The 21,904-nt window shown below is 42.3% G+C and overlaps 1 protein-coding gene and 1 long non-coding RNA gene across 4 annotated transcripts in view; one reads left to right on the top strand and one right to left on the bottom strand.

The window, feature by feature from the left end:
- The window catches only part of LOC118228030 (ataxin-1-like), a 60,094-nt gene that overhangs the window by 21,311 nt on the left and 16,879 nt on the right, over positions 1–21,904 (top strand). For 2 of the 3 annotated variants that reach the window (XM_035419235.1, XM_035419253.1), the window contains one exon: positions 4,064–4,173. The exons of the other annotated variant lie outside the window; for it this stretch is intronic. The gene's annotated coding sequence lies outside the window, so the exon portion shown is untranslated. The remainder of the gene's footprint in view (positions 1–4,063; positions 4,174–21,904) is intronic. 3 annotated transcript variants of the gene reach the window in all.
- LOC118228057 lies at positions 14,821–21,655 on the bottom strand. Its single transcript, XR_004765400.1, has 3 exons — positions 21,172–21,655; positions 19,997–20,162; positions 14,821–15,206 (listed from the first exon to the last, which is right to left on the bottom strand). It is a non-coding gene; the product is annotated as an uncharacterized LOC118228057 (long non-coding RNA).

Genomic DNA, 21,904 nt, shown 5'->3' with positions numbered 1-21,904 from the left:
CACAGTATTGTCATGTGCTTAAAATGTCGATTTGATTGATTGTTACATTAGTTGATTAATCTGCTGGTAACTCGTGATCATTCCTACCCCAGGAGCTTCTGTGAATTAGGAGAGTTTTAGAACATTAATCACCATTCAGACCACTAGATCTATTCTCCCCAAGCAGTGGTTTAATTACTACAGGCATAATTCATATCAGAGTAAACAAACATTTAATGGTTTGATATAACAGCCTCAGGCAACATGTCTAGAGGGATTTAGAACCTTATATAAATAAGTAAGTGGATGTTTTGATGTTGGTGCTCTCTCTTGATTGTGCACTGTTGCATGAGAAGGAAATACAGTTTGGTGGGAAAGCAGAGGAAAATTCCTTTCAATGTTATGGTGTTGTATGCCCTAGAGAGTCCCACAGGAGTGAGAGAAAACCACAGGAAGTGCCTGAGCTATGACAGGGGACTGTGTGTGGCAATACTGCCATTGTCCTTTCTTGCCAGCTGAGGCAAAGTTTGAAGCTTGGTTAATACTTGGACGTGGGCCCTCCCAGGAAAATCATCACCATCATTATTACAGAGCAGGTGTTAAACCTGGTGTCCTGACCAAATCCGGAATCCTTTCATAAACCAGACTAGGCAGCGCTTGCAATGACTTTGTTAGATCTCTCTTTCTCTTCTCCCTCTAGTGGGCACCTTTTTAAATGCAGCTGTATTACCATACAACAGTGAAAAATTGTTTCCTGTCTGGCCATTTTCAGAAAAAAAATGCAATACGTAATGGATACTGTAGCAATGGCATGAGTGTGGAGTTTTGTGGGCGGTTCTACTCTAGTCCTCCTGTGAGGAATCTGGGTAAGCTGTCATTGAAAGTCTATGGCTTCACATATGGCTGTTTGCCTTTCAACACTGAACAAAATTAAGGAAGAATGAAAATAAAAATACAATCCCTTGTGTGCTGTGTCTGTGTGGGGGAATTCTAAGCACAAACTGAATACTGAATATATTTTGTTTGCACTCCATCTCACAGTGACCTTCTATCTCACTTTTCACTGTGCATCTTTCTATCTCAGTCCCAACAGCAGAAGAGAGAATCATAGCATTTTTATTGTGTGGAAAAGACAAAACAATCACCAGTAATTTCAAGTGCTGTCGGCCTACTTGTCTGTTGTAAATGCATGGTAACTGAAAATGTGTGGTTTTGTGTGTGAGAGGCATCTAAAATAAAGGTTTCTTTTATGGGTTGATTGAATTGTTTTGATTGAACTTTGTAGAATTTAAGCATATTTAAACACAAGGCTTCCCCCCTCATTCTGTATCAGGGAGACATATGCCAACTGCTGATACCAGTAGCAAAATGAATCTTGAAGTGTACAGGCGCCTCTGCTCAAGTTCAAACAAATGCCTCAGAACTCATTGGATGATGCTTCATCCTACGGCAAGATCATGATCCCAAACATACAGCTAAAGCCTAAAACTAGAAAATTCTTGATTGGCCAAGTAATTCACCTGCTGTGAATCCAACTGAATGTGCATTTCATATGCTGAAGAGAAAACCTAGCACCGCAAACAAGCAGGAGCTGAAAGTGGCTGCAATATAAGCCTGGCTGAGCATCACTTGGTTACTGTATGTCTATGGGTCACAGACTTCAAAGAGTCATTGCGTGCAAAGGATATGTGACAATATGAAAAACGTGACTACTTTCATTTACATAACATTAATATGTCACAAATATCATGGTACCCTGAAATCTAAAATTGTCGAGTACAAAGCTAACCCAAGAAAATATGTATTTGTCCCATAGATTATGGACCTTGCTGTAGTTTCGTTTGAGTTTTACAGTACATGGATTGGTTTGTGTTTGTCTGCCACAAGTGGAGGCTTTAATTACTGCCACTGCAGTAGGTGAGAAGAGCTGGTTTTAATTAAACAAGGGTTAATAATGTGACTGTTCTCTCAGGAGAAGAGGAATAGCTAGAGGAGAGGAAGAATTCATGGGGTAGGCATTAATTTAAGTGAACAATTGGATTGTGACCGAGGCCCTATTTAACCAACAGATGTTTTAGGACTGTATGGAGGGTGTAATATTCCCCACAGTCAGTAGATCTAGCCAGATTCATTACAATCGGACATTGTGTCAGCAGTACTCCCTTGTCTATTTATATAATTATATAGTTAATAGAATTTGTGAACCACTTTTCCTGTACAATTTGGGCAGCAGTGATTTTTCCCCTAATTAATTTTCTGTCTGATTGCAGGACAAAAACAATTTTATCAAAATGAAAAATCTTCAGCATATCAGTTTTGGGCAATGACAAGCAAAGCATGCTGGGTAGGCTTAAAAAAGAAATCTTAAATGTTTCAGCCAGCGTTGCAATATCTCCTCACTGCTGTCTTCCTCTTCCCTTTTTCTTCCCTTCCCTGCCATTTTAATACCATGTTATGGATTTATTTCCCACAAGGCACTGCTAATCCTGAAACGCCGTGTGGTTTCTCACGTCTCCAGACCCACCCTGTCTGGGTTCCCCAGCTCACTGTTGCTCTTCCTTTGTCTTTAGTCTGCCTGCCTTCACAAAGCAACATCGTAAAAGCCATTTAATATGTAAGGTTGCTTTGAGGTGCTGCGAGTATGCTCCTTGGACATCAGAGCACATGGTCTGCATTTATCCCTGGTTTGTGCTGGATATGTAACATAACAGGGAGTCAGAAATGACAAACAATGGCCTTTGCAATGAGTGCTGCTAACTACAGTGTATTGAAATGGGAATTCTGGCTTGAAATGAAAATGTGACTAGTAAGACCAAAACCAGGATTCTTTAGGTCTTCCTCCTGTCAAAGAAGAAGGGCACTCAACCCTACCAAACCTTTTCAAAAACATGAATATATGAATGAATATATAAATGTGTTAATACTGTACATAATTGCTATAAGGTACATGCTTTACATTTTTAGAGCATATTTATGTGTCCCTTGTGGATGGTATTGGTGGTTTACAGAACCAATCAGGGCCAATTTGATTGGCCTATCAGATCTAATTTCTTCTCAAGTTTCCTTTTTTTTTGGCTAACTTCTTGCTTTGTTATGCAGTATAAAAGACAGGGAGGACGGGGGTCATTGAGAGAGAGATTGACTCTGCTGTCATAGGAAGGTCATGTGACCAGGTGGAGAGAGGTTTTTGTCCTGTCAGAAGGCATTATCTTTGTGACATTCGGTTGGATTACAGTGGATCTGTGGCATCTAAAGTTTTATTACACAGCTATTGATTGTACATTCTGACTGCCTGGTGATATTAATCCAAAACTCAGGGAACAGAAGGAGAATCAAAGCAACAAAACGAAAGTTACAATAGTGCTCTTTGGATTACCTGTTGGTCGGTGCCTTTTTATTTTAAGTTCCCGTATGTTTCATATTTACCTAAATGAAATCTGTCAAAGTTACAATGCATAAATGACCAATTTGTTTGTGAACCAAAATCAAGAAATTGACTCAAGGGCTTGTCAGCTTCACTCACAAAATGTGCATATTCTTAACTAAATATGTCTCCAAGAATTTGTGGCACATGGAAAGCTTGTCTGAGCAGAAAGAGGAAGTGCACGTTGCCCAAGGCACATGCACAACCTTTCTGTTACTGTCATTGTTAGTCACTTCCTGGTTAACACTATGACTATTGGTGTGTTTCAGCCGGCAGAACGTACATGCACACACACACGCACGCACACACGCACGCACGCACTCGCGCACACACACGGTCGCCGAATCGAAGGTAGAAAACCGTCAGCTGCCATCTTTGTCATAATTGCTTAATTTAATTAATCCCAGAGTAACAGTGAGTCATTGCCAAGGTTCTTCAGAAATGCACACATTTCAAACACGTGAAGCTTCTCTTACACCTGAAATTAACGGAGCATTGTGCATAGCTTTAATTATGGGTATTCCCCCTCTTTACTCCTTTAAGAAGCCTGATTATGGGCTCCAGAGATTGTGTGTTTATGAGTGCTTGTACTGTATGTGTGTGTATGTCGGTGTGTTGTTTGTGTGTGCTGGTAAATGTAACTTTTCTGTGCTTCTCCAGGCTTGTTTGCCTGGTTCTGGTGAGGACATCCATGGGCCTTTCCCACTAATGATACCCTACCCGTCAACACAACTAAGGGAGACCTGAGCCAGAGGATTTGGTCAAATGTGGTAAGACCGTAATCTTCTCATCTCCCTTTCAACCTGTCTTTAGTCATTGGCCCAGAAACAGTTCAAGCTTTTTACACATAATTTTTGGAGTCAGAATAATGGCTTGGCAAACTTGTCAGGATTGGTTTAAATTGGCTGAGGTTTACTGTGCTATACCAAAAGATCCCTACATAGGCAGTTCTTGGAGCATACAGCAGGAATTGTGATTGGTGCACACAGTCAGAATGGGAATGTGTGGGTGCTCAGAGGCTGCAGTAGGGCCTGGTTTGGCCCCTTTGTTTTCTTGCTGAATTATGAGAATGGTCCTGAGTTAGACAGAGGATGTAAATTAGAAAGCAGAGGTAAGACCGGGGGTATTATGCACATTTAATGTGGGATTTTTAGCACATACTCAACCAGTAAAGCGCAGAAAGTATCAGTGGGAAACCACAGTATTAAAATGTCAGCTTTTTTGTCCTTGTTTTTATGAAACAAGGCGAGACAAACACTCAGGGGCATACTTGAATCAGGTGATTTGTTTTTAACTGCCGTATTGTGCAGTCTATCAGTTTTTTTTTCTAGTTTCATTATTCCTATTTTTTTTTAACCAAGTGTAAATTCTCTTGCTTAGCTAATGGCCGGGGTGACTCAGACAGCGTTTCTTTTCATATGTAATATATTTATATAGCTGGATATTCGCTGCATAAATTCCAGATAAGGACATTTTTTTCTCAAAGGCCCCTGCATCCTACCTGAGAATCAAGCCTACATCCTCCATGTTACATGCCCAGGTCACTACCCAGCATTCATACAATGTTTACTCTCACATCTCACATCTCTTAAAGAGGTATGTTCTTAATTACAGGCTCTGGTGCGTTCCTAACAGAGCCATGCTCGTGGCACAATGGCAATCCTGTTTTCAACCGGTCAGCCTTCCGCTCAGGATTACAGTGGGTTCTGCTAAGCTATAATTCATGCTCTGTGAAGTCATTCCATCGCTTGACTTTACCCCTGAGTGTTGGAAAAGAGAAATTGGGTTCTGCCTGGAGACAGCTTCGCTGTTTACAAAACAGCCCTACCCTCATGCTGACTGTGTTCAGGATGGGTCCACTCCGTCTGCACAGTGAACAAAGGGGAGATCGGGCTCTATTTAGGATGAAAATGGACCCTTTATGAATTTTGTGAGTGTGAAAAAATGATGCCGGGTTTTAGAAGTCACCGGGTGAGGGGTTCTCTTATTATGCTACGAAGATTAAATCACCTTAGAGTTTCCTGGGGTGGCTCTACTATTTGACAGAATAAAGCGAATACAAAGCGTCTTGTATTTACCACACATTTATTGATCTACTTTAATATAAAGGGAACTTGGTGAATGATGGTCTATGCTCGGGTGTGGCTGTCCGAGACATTTGACATCACAATGACAACATCAGTATTTTGCTAAATCTTACACAAAATGGAGATTGGTCCATTTTTCTTTTCCCCGCTGCTCTATTTGATGAGGCAGCAATATATAGCTTTAACGCTGGATTGGATTGTTACATATGTTCATCTCTACTGCCCCCTGCCGTTTGTGTGTAGTACTGAAATCATGAATACACTAGAACAGCATTTACTGCAAATGGTTATTGTCCAGCAGAGGGAATGCTCCTGCGTTCTGACTTTCTGGAGTCAAGCTGTATTGAAGACAATGTCAGACACTGTTCAACTGAAGCCCTGCACCAGTACTTAAGGTTCTAAAAAACGGAGTTGTAAAAACATATTTATTTACAACAAAAATGTAAATAGCCTTTTAATTGAATCAGCATTGAGCATAAACATGTGCTGATGCATTAGTAATATATCTTTGGACCCCCAGTTTTGGCAGTTATATTAGCAGGCTGCACTGTTTGCTCTAACAGCATGTCCCACACATAAGGGGCTGCCCCTCCTCCCCATGGCCCCCAGAGCCTCATTGGCTGGGGCTTGGTTACTGGCAATGTGATCCATAAAGAGAAGACTTTGCCTTGACCTCCCCCAAGTTTACGACAGGAAGCGAACAGTAAGAATGTTAGGAACATACTGCCACATATCCCAGAGTTCACTACAGACCTTGCAAATGTACTGTGGTTTTAAAATATACTTGAAGTAGTGTTGATGGAACTGGGCTTATAATCAGAAGGCTGCTAGTTTAGATATGGTGGTGGGGTTGTACCCTCTCATGGTATTAATCCTGAATTGCTTCAGTTGCCGAATATATACAGTGAGCTCCATAATGTTTAGGACAAAGACATTTTTTTCTTGATTTGGCTGTGTAGTCCACAGTTTTAGATTTGTAATGAAACAATTCACACATAGTTACAGTGCACATTCTCAGTTTTTACTTAAGGGCACTTTTATATGGTTTATGCATTTTGGTTTAACTATGTATAAATTATAGCACAGATGAGGAGGGGGGGTGCTTTGGATCTTGGGCAGTTCCTTTTGGTCTCTAGTTTTTCTTTAACCCTTCATGGTGTTATTGCAGTACCAATTTTGATTAGGAATCCACATTACACAATGGCAGAATTGAACATAAATATACTTTGTAGTGTTCCTATAGGATGGCCACATTTGCATGTTAAAGCTAAGAGCCGCATATTACATTTTTCTCAACTGAATGAGACTCCACATCCCACACTGAAATGGCTTTAAGCTTATGAGTCCAGCATCTTCTGCTGGTTCCCAGTGCCCACTGTAATACTGTAGGAGACATGATTTATTGCTCTGAATAAAGCACCATTAATGCTATACAGAAAGTCCTTTCTCCCTGTATTTTCCATTCAGCTATGCAGTATTTTCTTTGTGCTTTGCCCACAAATGCAATAAAAATATAAATGATATATCATACAAGATTATGCATTGGGTTCTGTAAGTATCTTCTGTCCTTGTTGATATGTTGCTATCTCTGCAGCTATGGATTATATTCATGTGTAACTGTGAGGTTTAAGGCAGTTCATTCTCTCAGGCACAACCTGTGTGCTATACATGTTTTGCTGTTCTGGCAGTTGCTCTGGTGGCTCTCATCTCAGCCACTGGAAAAATATTGCCTTCAAAACCGACCACCTTAAATTTACTGTTGGCCTCAAAAACTTCACCATTTATTCAATAGTCCAGTATATACAGATTGCTATGGTAATGTGATTGCGATATATGTGATTGTGATATTGTATCATATTGTCTGACATCTGTTTTTCCAATTAATGTAGATACATGCGGCAGATCTCCAGATAAAAACAGCAGAAACCCATGAAGCTGACAAAACATGTTTCCATGGTTTCAAACACTGACTACAGTTAAAAGCATTGATGAATCTTTGCCCGCATAATCTGATGATAATTACCCAACCAGGGACAAATGCGTGCATTATTCCTAATGGATTTTTAGCGTCCATGGGAACTTTTGCAAAGATACAATAAAAATTATACAATATCTTTTAACATGGGAGGATGCAGTGTGCAGTAAACAAGGCAAACACAATTATGTAAAAGATATTACATGTGCTTTTTGTTTTTGTATTTCTTGACCATGCTGTTGCCAAACCTCCAGGGATACTGTTGTCTCCAACTGTTATTGTAAAACAGAGTCTGTTGCCAGGGCATCCCATTAAATGGAGCAAAGCTCCTAGTTTGCCTTGATGCTCTGAGCCAAATTTCCCAGCAACCACCAGTCTTGACATGGAATTTAATAAAATGAAAGTTTCAGATCTCCTTCCTTTTCGTATTGGAGATGACAGAGCCAAATCTCAAAACAAGGTATCTACTCTGTGTGTCCCCTAGCAGGCACCCTCCAGCTTGTCCCACCTCTTTTGGCCTGTTCCCTAGTCTGAGGGTGAAGGGAGCAAGGAATGGATGAATGGGTGAAATGGATCTATTGGTCTGTGGTGTACAGTGGCAGCAAGAGATTTAGCGCTGCTCTTGCTTTATACAGCTGCTCTTGTTATAATGTTGACTATAGTGGGACACACAGATGCAGACACACATATACACACAGATACTTCAAATTGCTTCTTTACTGCAAGTATGCTTTCACTATCTAGTATGTAGGTTCTTTTTTATTCCCTTTGGAGTCTGTTATTAGTGTTTGTTTTGTTTGCATAAGAACCCGAGTTGTGCCAGTGAATGTCCAGGAAGCATTACGAAGCTGAGAAATATGAAAAAAAAAAAAACAGATTGCACTGATTGCAGACTGGGGCGGGGGTGTAGAGAATGCCGAAACCGATTGTGGCAAAAACCGGACAAATCATTCGGAGACCTGTACATATAATTTAGAAATCAGATATTCCAGTCCAAAACTGGGCATCTGGCAACTCTAGTGTATGTGTATGTGTATGTGTGTTCACAAGCTACATTATGTTTTAGTGTTGTCCTCTGGAGGTGGATATAGAGCTTAGGTGTCTGACTCTTCTAAGCATCGATTATATTCTGCGCTTTCTTACGGATCCCCATTTCACACACATCACCCTCACACTTTTGCAGAAAGCAGACCCATCTTTCATTATAAAGGAAATCTTTAAAATGCGTAGGACTGTGTTCATTTTGATTCTTCAAGATTCAGAGATTTCAGCTCTAGTGTAGTTCCCTCAGATGTGTATATTACCTCGATAAATGTCACGGAAGGTTTATCAGATGATGCATCTCTAGCTCAGCATTGTGTAACCCTATCTAGAACCTAACATGTTTTGTTATTTTCTTTGCAAACACAATAGTTTCTGAAACAGTGGATAATGGCACTGTGAAGGGAAGTGTTGTCATTTAAACCTTGCCAACTGGCCAGAGACTGAATTGCATTAGGTTGCCTAAAGCCATGGCCTTAAATTGCTTACAAAATGGAAGCTTGTCAGAGTATTGCCCTGTTTCTCCCAATAGAGATGCTGAAATGTGGGCATTTTATAACATATCATTTCAGTGCTCTTCAATCTGATCTATATATATGTTACATTTATTGCTTGTAACACAGAACACTGTCATCTACAGAGAGAGAGAGAGAGAGAGAGAGGTTGGGGATTCAGAGGTGCAGAAAGCAGGGAAGAGAGATTGGGATGGATAGACAGCAAGATAGAGAGGAAAATAAAGTGCATTACCACATTAGTGCTGTGTCACAGAGCACTCTTGTGGAAGTGTCATATGGATTTCACATTTTGGGTTGCAAACATGGATTTAATCAACACTTACCTGACTTGTACTTGTGTGCATGTTCAGTAATTTCTAAAATGAGTGAAAGCATTTGTTTAGTCAATATTTTGGGGGGATTATTCTGACCCATACATCCATATACTCTTGTATTTGCATTGAAACATTGCCTGTTATTTATTATATATTTTTATAATATATTTTTTTTTATAACATGATTTCCTAATCGACTTATATTCTGATGCCTATCAGCACAGATAAGAGAAGTGAGCACCAAAACCTCCACTCTCGGCACATTTTGTATCGTGTGACAGATTGACAAATAAATGCTTGTAAGTTGTACATTCCATTACAATGTAACAATAAAAATGGAAAGAAGGGACATCAAGCAAATAATTGTTTCAATTATTTTTCTCATTTACATCAAAATCCAGTGGAGTGTGCTGGCTGTGGTAGCCCTAAACAGTACTGACAAGCCTCATGTGATTGCATTAAGTTTGGCAGTATAGAACAGGGCGTGCATGACATTACTCTCCCTGTCAACCATGATCATAGCATGTCTTTGATACCCAGACTGGCACAACTCAAGGCTCTGTTCTGACGTTTAGTCACCCTCAGTTTTACAACAGGCTTGTATAGTACTGAGATGTTTTTTTGGAAATTGCAGTGTCTGTCTGTGTGTATCTGTGTGTGTGTGTGTGTGTGTGTGTGTGTGTGTTCAAGCGTGCATGCACGTATGCTTGCGTGTGTATTTGCACAGAAGTTAAAGTAAAATCTCAGAATAAATCTGGCTCTAGTCCAGTGTGTTGAAGCAAAGCTGGAGTTAAGGCACTGATTTACAGGTGAGACAAAGTGTTAATTTACAGGTAAATTATTCATTGACGGGTAAAGTGTGTGCCACCTGCACTCCAGATTTGTGGACCGTGCTCTCAGTTTCAAAGCCACGCTTCCAGAGTTACAATGTCACACAGAGCGGCACGTTGTTTTTACAGGGCCTGGGAGATGTGGTGTGGTCCTGTTGCCATGGCAGCCAACCTTTTCGTATTCTCAGCGCATGCTTGGAGAGCATGCTGCTCCCTCGGATATTTTCTTCCCGAGCCACAACACAGGCTGGGTGCCTTGCTGCAGAGAGAGGAAAAGGATCTTTACTATAAATCTTTCTCTTGTTAATCCCTCATTCTGTCACCTCTTAGCCATTGTTGCTCACAGTGGTGCCACCAACAGACGGAGCACTCATAGAGCTCAGCACTCATGCTCTTAATCAGTAGTAACAGGCAGCAGGTCATTCTCAATAATAGATGACTAGCTCTTTTTGTTTGATAATGAGACAGGTCTGGAGTACATTTGTTGTGTGGGAGGCATTCATAACAATGTTAAAACACTGTAATTAGTCACATACTTGAGACTGAGAAAGGGATAGGGCAGGTCATTCAGGTCAGACGATAAATATTCAGGAAACCGTGGTGGATGATCTCTGGTATGCCTACCCCCTGTAGGCCACTGCATGGTCACAAGTCCCTTCAGGAAGCATGTTCAGATTTGGCTGTTTGTGTGAGTAACACAAACTGTAGTCTGGCTGGTTTTTCAGAGTGTCTCCACAGTATTCCAGAATCCATCTTCCTCTAATTCCTAATTAAATATTCTCCTCATTCAGAACAACTGAAGGAATCAGAGGCGAGCATGCCAGCATGGCAGCAATGAGGCTTTGTGTTGTTGGTGGTTGAAGGACGCGTGTGGATTTGTGAGCAGAAATAACGTGCCTTTCAGTCCGTGTAGCCTTGTTTCCCCTTTTGTCTGAGGATAAATGCTTTAAAAATGAGTCAGTGGCAGCATCAGACCTCAGTGGGTTTCAATGGCTTTAGGTTAAGTATTTCCAGGTAAACACCTTATACTGTGGCAGGGGAAGGGATACATTTTTGAGATGCTGGTCCAGTGACCTCTAAACAATTATTCAAAACGGATGTGTTGTCTTTAAATCGCAGAGCCAGGCTTTTATGGTTCTGACTGCAGAGCGGTGGGGATTTATGGCATGGCTCAGTGTTTTTAGTGCTTGCCATGGTTGTCTAAAAGATTTTTGTTATCTAATTCATCAACAAGCACAAGTGATTGGTGATGTTTGTTGCTGGTGCCACATTTTCAGTTCCTACCCTATCATTTTTGGTCTCTAGGGTTTATTTCCTTTGTGTTTATGTTTGTAGAAGGGGGATTCCTTGGTTCTTGTATATGAAAGCTTTTTTATTCATTGTTGTTCAAGTGGTTTTAAATGAAGCTTTGGACAAAAAAATTACAGTAAACCCCATGCACTATTACCTGGACTTGCTAAACCAGATTTCTCTACAGGTATAACATTTCCATATGTCTTTAGTTCCACAATCAGCTGCTTCCAGAATTACAGAGTCAAACCCATTCTTTTTTTAACCAATTGTTCATGGTCTTCTCAGTTGACTGTGTCATTACTCATGACCAGAAGATCCTCTTGGAAAATGGCTTCTCCATATCAAAGATGATGAGTTTTCCATTCATAGAAAAAGGACTGGCAAGAAACTGATTAAATTTAGTTCCTCCGGTCCATCTAATAACTCCCTGTTCAAATGTCTAAATACATTTTTTATTTCTCATCTTCAGTTAATTTGTGATGTGTTTTCTTGTGTCATTCGGCAGTCTTATGTCTTAAATATGTGAATGGCCCATTAGACCACAGTTGTTCATATGGGGTCCAGCATTTTGTATCAAGTGTGCTAGGATAGCAACTGAAATTATATTAAAATGACATGGCAGATTTCAACTTATATTCAACCTTATGATATACTGTAGGTCCATTTTTGTCTGAATTAAAATTTCTTTTATTCGTTGGGCAGCATGAATAAAGTGTATTCTGTAATGCCTGTGCAAGGACACAGTAGGGTAGTCACTAAACTGAAAGCAACATGGGATGTCAGGCGGGGCTGGTTCTAGCCATAGGCGACGAGGGCCTAGGGCACCGTCCATCTGAAGAGAAATCCACCCATTTTCATCCCCCCCCGGTCCGCAATCTCTATTTTGTAATACACAAATGTCCGTATTTATTGTATTTCGTAACATTGCTGGGAAGGCATATTGGACTAGTGACAGAAATACAACCAGCATGCAACATTTCCAGTTCTTCTATGACATGTTCCAAAAGATTTGGAGCTAAAACATTCCTTAATTTGAAACAAAAAAAAAAAAACGTTACTGAAAAGGAAACGGTTGCAACACACTTTGTAGCCAAAAATCTTTTTTTAAACCAACCCACCAAAATGGTCAGAAAATGAGTATCATTTGAAACAGTGTTGACAAAGTAAGTGCATTTCTTTTGACTGTTGCTTGCACAAAATATCTAATTTTCAGTTTAGATTTTTTTCCTTTTTTGCTTGCAATGTTTTTTTCAGTTTCAAATCTTTTTTCAAACAACTTTTGAACTTAAATTGTTATGGGGTTTGGTACACAAAAGAGGGGTGTGAAGGGGATGTGGTTTACTTTGAAGGACAGTTAGTTTGGGGTAGACCATAGTCTTTGCTTATTTGAATGGAATCAGTAATTATGGAAGTCAACAATTGATTTGTTGTGAATTTCAAATTTCAGTAACACCTAAGTATTAAGTTACAATATGAGCTACCCTTTTCGAATATGAAAATGTATTGCATAAATGGCTAATGATATTAACACATTGTTTATTGAAATGTTTGGACATGCAGTATTATAGAATTATCATAGTACTCTGTCACACTTACAGCAAATTATTATGCATGCCAAGAAAGGGTGTATTTCAAAGTAGAATGTTGTAAGCTTTCTTGTGAGCTTATTATCATTGTGGGCATACTTTCCTTTTACAACAATATACACACAACTCATTAAACCGGTATACAGTCGTATTGTATTATAGGCATCATAAAAAGAAGAATGGAAAGCAAAAACTTATTAGAAATGGAGTTGGATAAAAATATACTTTGTTTCCTGGTGACAAGTCTGATGTTTGAATAGAAGTAAACAGCAGTAAAAAAAAAAAAAAAAAGTGGGTTATGTGCCCTAGAAACAAGTTTTTGAAAAATGGGTGAATACAAAAAAAAAAAGTGAATTGTTATGTCAACAACATAACAACCTTCCACTTGTGGCTCAGTTGTGTTTGCAGCTGGGTCCCTGGATGATGGCGGAAATGAACAGGCCAGCATCGACACCTGTACTGCAGGGGCCATGTTTTTCATTATTTGAGGATGGCGAGCGCAGGCTGTCCTCACTCATGCACGTCTTAGAGCCTTCATACACACTCAGAAACACTGTTGCTCTGTATCTCTTGTGGTTTCATTCTCCTCTCTGTAATCTGCATGCCCACCTCAAAGGCTTTGATCCTTCTCCTGCTGTCCGTAAGAGGAAGCAGACTCTGTTTGACTCATTGTCCCCCTGGTGGCCTTTTGGCAACAGTAAATATTCTTGTTAAGTGGCAGTGCTGTGGAATGGTGGTTAGCAGTTACACATAAATAACCAGGCAAATGCAGGCTTTTCTCCAGCTTAGGGCTCTTGTTTTGGTGGTAGTTTTAGTCTCAGAGTCTATTTTAATCAATGTATATTCATAAGTTGTGTTCTTGAAATTACATAGCAATCATGAGGGTATACTGTACCTACCATTTCATATAGACATAAAGCACTGTTAACTTTTGACCTAGCGAAGACCTGACATCAGGTGCATGCTATATGTATATGTAGGAAGAGCCCCAGCATTGAATCTACAGGTCTACAAAACTGTATGCTCTGTGGCATGAAAGAGGTCTGGGTTGTTTTAGGCTTGGTGAAAGGCAATGCATATTGAGGATGTAAATTTGCAGAGCAGAAACTATGCAAGGGTCACTGATTATCCTTCAGGCAAGATTTAAAGTGTGCTGGTCCAGTGAGCCCTGGATACTAACAAAGCCAATACCCTGGAACTTTGCTTCCAGCTTTGGCCTGAACCCTCTACTTTTGCATTCACTCCTCTCAGTATGAACCAAGTCCAATAAGAACACTTTGTGTGGAGCTTCTGTAGTACACCTTCAAACTACTCATTTTGCACTTGACATGCAGCCTTTGTTAAACCTTACCTGCTGTACAGTAAGGTACTGTCATTTTTCTCAGTACCATTTCCTGGTTGCACTGCTAGTCAGAGGGAAATGTTAAATATGAACATGACAAACTGGTTCATATTTATTACTGTATAAATAATATCTATTCCTAGTAACACCCACAGCAGCTGCCAGAACATAGCCACCTGGAGAATAAAGGCTGACTGGATGGCCCTGGATGAGCTATTTTGTCTTATTCTGGATTACAGAATTACGTTGGGGTTTTGCTCCCACACCCTCCCTAATCCTGCCGGGTCATTCACAAACCTGTCAGCATCAGACTGGTGCTCCCTTTGGCTTCTCTTACTGTGTCCCTCAGCACCGCCTCTGCCTGTATCCTCTCACCCCTTTCTCACCTCTGCCAGTGGGGGGGGGGGGGGGGGGGGGGGGGCTGGCCCCTGAGTCCTTATTTTAAGCTCCTCTACAACTGCCCTGCTTCCAGAAATAGAAGTACTACTTTTGAGTTAAAATACACTGTGTACAGTGAGTGCAGTGAGCCATTGGGAATGTTGATGTCGGTTGTGCTGGGTAGTGTTTCCCAGGCTTGGTCCTGGGGACCCGCTGGCTTTAACTCCAAACAGCATCCTTTATTAATCTTATTTGATCTGGCTGTTCATTGAGCACTGTCCTGGATTTGACATCTCATGCTCGTGCTGACTTGTTCTGCATCGTTCCATCTTTTTTTTTTCCAAGTTGCATTACTTGAGTTCAGCTTCTGTAGCTGTCCTTCATGCTGTTTCTGCATAGCCTCGTGGGAAATATGTATCTGCAACCAGCCCATTTCCACTGTCTGCAAATAATAACAACAAAAATAATGTTTTATTTATATAGCGCCTTTCTCAGACCCATGGTCACTATGTTTACAGAAACATAAAACAGGTAAAATGCATAGATATACTGTACAGAGAACTGAAATCAAAGTATAAAACCAAGAATAAAGCAGTGGAAATAAAGTACATGTACAGACTATAAGATGACATGGAATCATGCAACACAGCAAAACACTAAAGAGATAAGAAAAGAGATAAACTTGCTGGTTGTTTGATGTTGAAGGTTTTTCTCAAACATGTACACGTGTTTCTGCTCGGAAGGAAAGGTACTCTAGATTGTGAGTCTGGATCCCTCTCAGTCAGAGCTGAGTGAGTCTGGATCCCTCTCAGTCAGAGCTGAGTGAGTCTGGATCCCTCTCAGTCAGAGCTGAGTGAGCCTGGATCCCACTCAGTCAGAGCTGAGTGAGTCTGGATCCCTCTCAGTCAGAGCTGAGTGAGTCTGGATCCCTCTCAGTCAGAGCTGAGTGAGTCTGGATCCCTCTCAGTCAGAGCTGAGTGAGCCTGGATCCCACTCAGTCAGAGCTGAGTGAGTCTGGATCCCTCTCAGTCAGAGCTGAGTGAGTCTGGATCCCTCTCAGTCAGTGCTGAGTGAGTCTGGATCCCACTCAGTCAGAGCTGAGTGAGTCTGGATCCCTCTCAGTCAGTGCTGAGTGAGTCTGGATCCCACTCAGTCAGAGCTGAGTGAGTCTGGATCCCTCTCAGTCAGAGCTGAGTGAGTCTGGATCCCTCTCAGTCAGAGCTGAGTGAGTCTGGATCCCTCTCAGTCAGAGCTGAGTGAGTCTGGATCCCTCTCAGTCAGAGCTGAGTGAGTCTGGATCCCTCTCAGTCAGTGCTGAGTGAGTCTGGATCCCTCTCAGTCAGAGCTGAGTGAGTCTGGATCCCTCTCAGTCAGAGCTGAGTGAGTCTGGATCCCTCTCAGTCAGAGCTGAGTGAGCCTGGATCCCTCTCAGTCAGAGCTGAGTGAGTCTGGATCCCTCTCAGTCAGTGCTGAGTGAGTCTGGATCCCTCTCAGTCAGTGCTGAGTGAGTCTGGATCCCTCTCAGTCAGAGCTGAGTGAGTCTGGATCCCTCTCAGTCAGTGCTGAGTGAGTCTGGATCCCTCTCAGTCAGAGCTGAGTGAGTCTGGATCCCTCTCAGTCAGAGCTGAGTGAGCCTGGATCCCTCTCAGTCAGAGCTGAGTGAGCCTGGATCCCTCTCAGTCAGAGCTGAGTGAGCCTGGATCCCTCACAGTCAGAGCCTGGATCCCTCTCAGTCAGTGCTGAGTGAGCCTGGATCCCTCTCAGTCAGTGCTGAGTGAGCCTGGATCCCTCTCAGTCAGTGCTGAGTGAGCCTGGATCCCTCTCAGTCAGTGCTGAGTGAGCCTGGATCCCTCTCAGTCAGAGCTGAGTGAGCCTGGATCCCTCTCAGTCAGTGCTGAGTGAGCCTGGATCCCTCTCAGTCAGTGCTGAGTGAGCCTGGATCCCTCTCAGTCAGTGCTAAGTGAGTCTGGATCCCTCTCAGTCAGAGCTGAGTGAGCCTGGATCCCTCTCAGTCAGAGCTGAGTGAGCCTGGATCCCTCTCAGTCAGAGCCTGGATCCCTCTCAGTCAGTGCTGAGTGAGTCTGGATCCCTCTCAGTCAGTGCTGAGTGAGCCTGGATCCCTCACAGTCAGTGCTGAGTGAGTCTGGATCCCTCTCAGTCAGTGCTGAGTGAGCCTGGATCCCTCTCAGTCAGTGCTGAGTGAGTCTGGATCCCTCTCAGTCAGAGCTGAGTGTGCCTGGATCCCTCTCAGTCAGTGCTGAGTGAGCCTGGATCCCTCTCAGTCAGTGCTGAGTGAGCCTGGATCCCTCTCAGTCAGAGCCTGGATCCCTCACAGTCAGTGCTGAGTGAGTCTGGATCCCTCTCAGTCAGTGCTGAGTGAGCCTGGATCCCTCTCAGTCAGTGCTGAGTGAGCCTGGATCCCTCTCAGTCAGTGCTGAGTGTGCCTGGATCCCTCTCTTCTCTTATACCTGGCAGTTTGCCGGCCCCTCCCTTCTGACCCAACGCGGTCACACAGCTGGGTCCTCCATCTACCTATAGAATCTGCGTTTAGGTGCGCCTGTGCATGATATCCTTGCCCAACCCTCCATCTCTTAATCTATATGTAAGTATTTATACAGCAGTCTAATTGTACCGTGTGTGTCTCTACATGTCTGGACATGTTTCCTTTTGTATGAGGAACATAAAGGGCTGGCTTAGCTCTCTCCCACACTCCGAGTATAGCATAGACAAGAGTTCACAGGTCCTTTTAACTGGACATATGGAGGGAAAATCAGTGTCCAGAGGATACCCTTTCTGGACAGTTACCATTGGCATTGTCAGACGAGGGTAAGGTGCAGCTGTGCTTACTCTAGTGAGTCTGTGGGTGTTTTTATGTGCTGTATTGGTTTTTCTGGGTTCAATCTTTGATCTTTGGTTTGCTTTGTGATATTTGTAGGAAATAATGCATGGTAATGTTAGTAGGGAAGTGTTCTTAATGAGTTTGGCAGCTGTAAGTACAATGGTATGTGTGTTACCTCTCTAGCTCTCTCTTCCCGGTCTTCACGTATATATATATATATATCTGTGTTTTGTGTTTTGAGAGAAAGCAGATAATTTAAAAATTGTGTGTTCATATTTAATTTAACAAACCTAAATAAACATGTTTGAGGTGGCAGTCTGGTGTTTTTTGCGAGTTTTTCGATTCCTGCTTCATAGCTCGGAGTGTTTTCCTCGAAGAGGCATTTGCACTATTTATAGTGTTCAATCTGCTCTGCTGTTTGTGAGGCATTCCTTTCTTTTTTCTCCGTTTTATATCTCCCACGTCTCTGACCTCTGTGCACAAGGCCGGGCTCCAAGGCCTCAAACCTTCAGAGCTTTGTGTGTGTGTGTGTGTGTGTGTGTGTGTGCGTGTGTGCGTGTGTGCATGCGTGTGGCTTTGTTCTCAAACTCAAGCACCAATTCATATATTCTGTTGGCTCAAGGACAGGAGTAAACCGTATGTGGTTCCATCAAGATATGCCTTTGGAAAGGCTGTCAACGCTGACAGGAACAATTACATTTTGTGTCGTATTGAGCAATTTCCAACAAATCTTTGGCTGGTTTACAGTGTATTCTTCAGATTTTATCAGCTGTGGGTGTTTGTTTCAAAGTCTTGTGCTGAGATTGCTAATTCATCTCAGCCGTTAAATGTTCAGAAAATGGTTTAATTGGTCTTAATTAGAATCGTCTTTGTTTTCTGCTCAAAGCAGGAGCAGTGATTACGATGGTGAAGCGATCAAAGGAAGGAAAGAAGACCTGCTTTGTCAGGATGGGCCTGACTGTTCTCATACTGAAGTGTGCTATGAAAGCTCTTTTTCAGATGAGAGAGAGAGAGAGAGAGAGAGAGAGAGAGAGAGGGCAGTGGCTAGTCCTGAGATTAGATGCTTGTGGCAGTGAATGTGTGTACTGTACTACTGTACTTCAGTGTTTTAACACAGCTAATAATGTGAGTGGGCATGCTCAGATACTAAATATATACTATAGACCTGCATACACCTACAGGTGCTTTCTGTCACCTTGGTGACTCATTAGATACCTTGCTTTGAACAGTGTAATATAGAAATGAAAAATTATAGCAACAATACTGGAAATCTCTTCCAATTAAAATAAGGGAGTCTCTCCCCTTCATTTTCTGCAAGATTGGATAGCTGTTTGGGATGCAGTGTGAACTGGGGACAAGCTTATAGCATGGAATTCTCTTATCTGAAATGCGTAAGGCCAGCTACTGTGAGCTAACTGCATGGAATGCTCTTATCCACATTGCACAGGGCCAGCTACTGTGAGCTAACTGCATGGAATGCTCTTTTCCAAAATGCACTGGGCCGGCTATTGTGAGCTCATTTCTTGGAATACTCTAATCCAAACCGCACAGGCCCAGCTACTGTCAGCTCACAGCTGAACATGCTCTTATTCAGAAGACACGTGGTCAGCTATTGTGAGCTCACTGCTTGGAATTCTCTTATTCAGAACACACAGGGCCAGTTACTGTGAGCTCACTGCATAGAATTTTAGCCTCTTGCCTAAAAGGCACAGCCACAGCAGCTATGAAGATACGTTCAGTACTATGAATATAGGTTCCTACACTATACAGGCACATTGCCTGCTCATGCGAGTGGCTTGGGTAATCATCAACATGTGTAAAAATGTATTTCATAACTGCCATTGTCCTAATTTCCAATAGAATTGTCCTTTTGGTTATTTTTCAAAAATATGATTCTCACCAATAGAAGTGGTCATTTTGATTTTAAAAAATGTATTGTACAATTAAAATGATTACCTTAATGATGAAATAGTTACTATACCAATGCAGTGGCTAGTCATAAAATTGAGTGCTGGCTTTGGGAGCGGGTTTGCATGGTTTGCAGAATCTTTGTATATTTTCATTCAGACTGAACCACATTGGCAGATGACCTGGACAAACAGTCCCAGTCTAGAAAGGCCTACTCTGTGTGGCATTTGTTTGTTTGAATTTGTGTGCAGGTGCGTGTGTGCATGTGTGTGTGTGTGTGTGTGTGTGTGTGTATATATATATATTTATATATATATATATTTATATATGTGTGTTTGTACGTGTGTGTGTTTGTGTCTGTGTGCGTGTGTACGGTGTATTTGTTGCTGTTCCTTGGTTTTGTACCCAGGGTGGATGCGATTCCTTCAGGCTGTGTCTAATAGAATGCTGTACATGTTGCACTCATATAGAGGAGGAGCACTAACCTTGGACTCAGTGACCTCTGAGTGAGGTTGAAGGTGTGTGTTGGGTAGGGAGGGGACAGGCCGGATGTTTTGCTTCACCACATCAGAGCGCTGAAAATCCCTGTGTTGTTTTATTTATTGTGCCTGTTGTTAATAATGGAGCAGCACCCCCCCCTCGAGGACTTCCCTGTAGATGGTCAAAACAATGAAAGGCTTACATGCTGCATCCGAGTGTGCACTACATAGAGGGAGGAAGAGGAGTGGGATCTGGGGCAGTAACCTGGGGGGCGGGCTGCCCCTCCTGGCTCAGGGGTCCCTGGGCTTCAGCGATGCTGGGCATGCGTACAGGGTCCTGCAGTCTACCCCACACCTCTCTTTTCCCTCAGTGATGGCTCCAGACAGACTGTCTCATACTAGCTGTTGTGGTCAAGCTTGGGTCTCGTGCTGTTAGCCCTTGTCAAATTGCTTGATTAGTGACTGTGCTGCTCAGCCCTCTCTAGTCCTGCCAAAGTGTTAGAACGCCTTACATGCAGTGTACTACAGGCAGTCTGTACTCTTACATCATGTTAATTCATGAAAAATATTGATTATTTTTCTTAAGGCAGAACTGTGTTATGAGTCGGTAGTGACGTTACGCTTAATAACCTCAATATCTTTTTGGTACCTCCTTAATCATACTTAAAGTAAGACATTTATACATTAATGTGTTCCTTAAAAGTATAAATAAGTCTTGCAGGTGAATATAAAAGGACCTAAATTAAGATAAAAGGACAGTGCTCAATTTTGCCTGTCCTACAGGTAACCCCCTCCTTCCCAAAGAGGACTAAATTACAAGTCCGCTAGCGGTGTCTAGGACAGTGCAATTGAACAACTGGGAAAAAAGGAGGGTGGTGTCAGTGTAAGTGGACTGATTATTATTCAAGTAATGTCACCCACGCTGCATTATACATACAGCACTCATCACTGCACAATTTAAACCTGCTCTGAGTCCAATTCGTGCTTTCAGTCTGAAAATTTATAGCAAAAAAAAAACCTTCAGAGAAAGTAGGTCAGCTAAACAAACACCATAGCTTGTACTATCGCAGGCGGCTCATTTACACTACTCAGATACAATGTGTGATGCCCTCTAGTGGTCAATGTATTAATTTAAACAGAAGCTGAATTAATTTCCTCGTCTATTGTATGCACGTACTCACCGTATGCAGACAGGGGATTGAGTGATCCCAGACCAATCAGCAGTCAGTCGGTTCTGTGGATGAAAAAAAAAATCATGCAATCACAGACTGGTCTGTAGCCGGCTACTGCAGATGAAAACATTCGCCCGATCTCTGATACGCCAACAGACTGTCAGTCCTGTCATTAAAACAGTCACGCTTATTTCAACATGTGGCATTTAACAATCTTTAATATGCATGCTGACTACAATAGCTATCATATCAGTTTGGCAGGGCCTTTGTACAGGGGCTTTTGTGTGTAGCTGCGTTTGTGCATGTGAATGTGTGTGTCTGGACTCGTATGTGTGTCCTTTAGAATGCTCTTCCATCCCCAGCCCAGAGTTCAGACCTCATCATGGGTGGAAGGAGCAGGAGGGGGTTTGCATAAATTGGTGAGGGTTTAAGGGAGGTGTGTGTGTGCGTGTGTGTGTGCAAGCGCGAGTGTGTATGTGTGTGTTTGTTTGCGTGCATATGCGTGTGTGCGTGTGTGTGTGCATGCGCATGTGTGAGTCTGTGTAATGTGTGCGCGCGCGCGTGTGTGTATGCGTGTGTGTGTGTGTGCGCACGCGCGCATGTGTGTGTGTGTGTGTGTATGTGTGTGTGTGTATGTGGATAAAGAGCCTGGGTGCAGGGCGGGCCCGCTGCCAGACAGGCAGAGAGGGTGGTTATCTGCGCCCGCCCCTCCTGTTGGGTGTGATAGATGCTGGATGGGGCT

This window comes from Anguilla anguilla, chromosome 1 (genome assembly GCF_013347855.1).
Source record: "Anguilla anguilla isolate fAngAng1 chromosome 1, fAngAng1.pri, whole genome shotgun sequence".
In the NCBI taxonomy this organism is placed as follows: Eukaryota; Metazoa; Chordata; class Actinopteri; order Anguilliformes; family Anguillidae; genus Anguilla; species Anguilla anguilla.
This window is presented reverse-complemented; position numbering and strand designations above follow the sequence as displayed.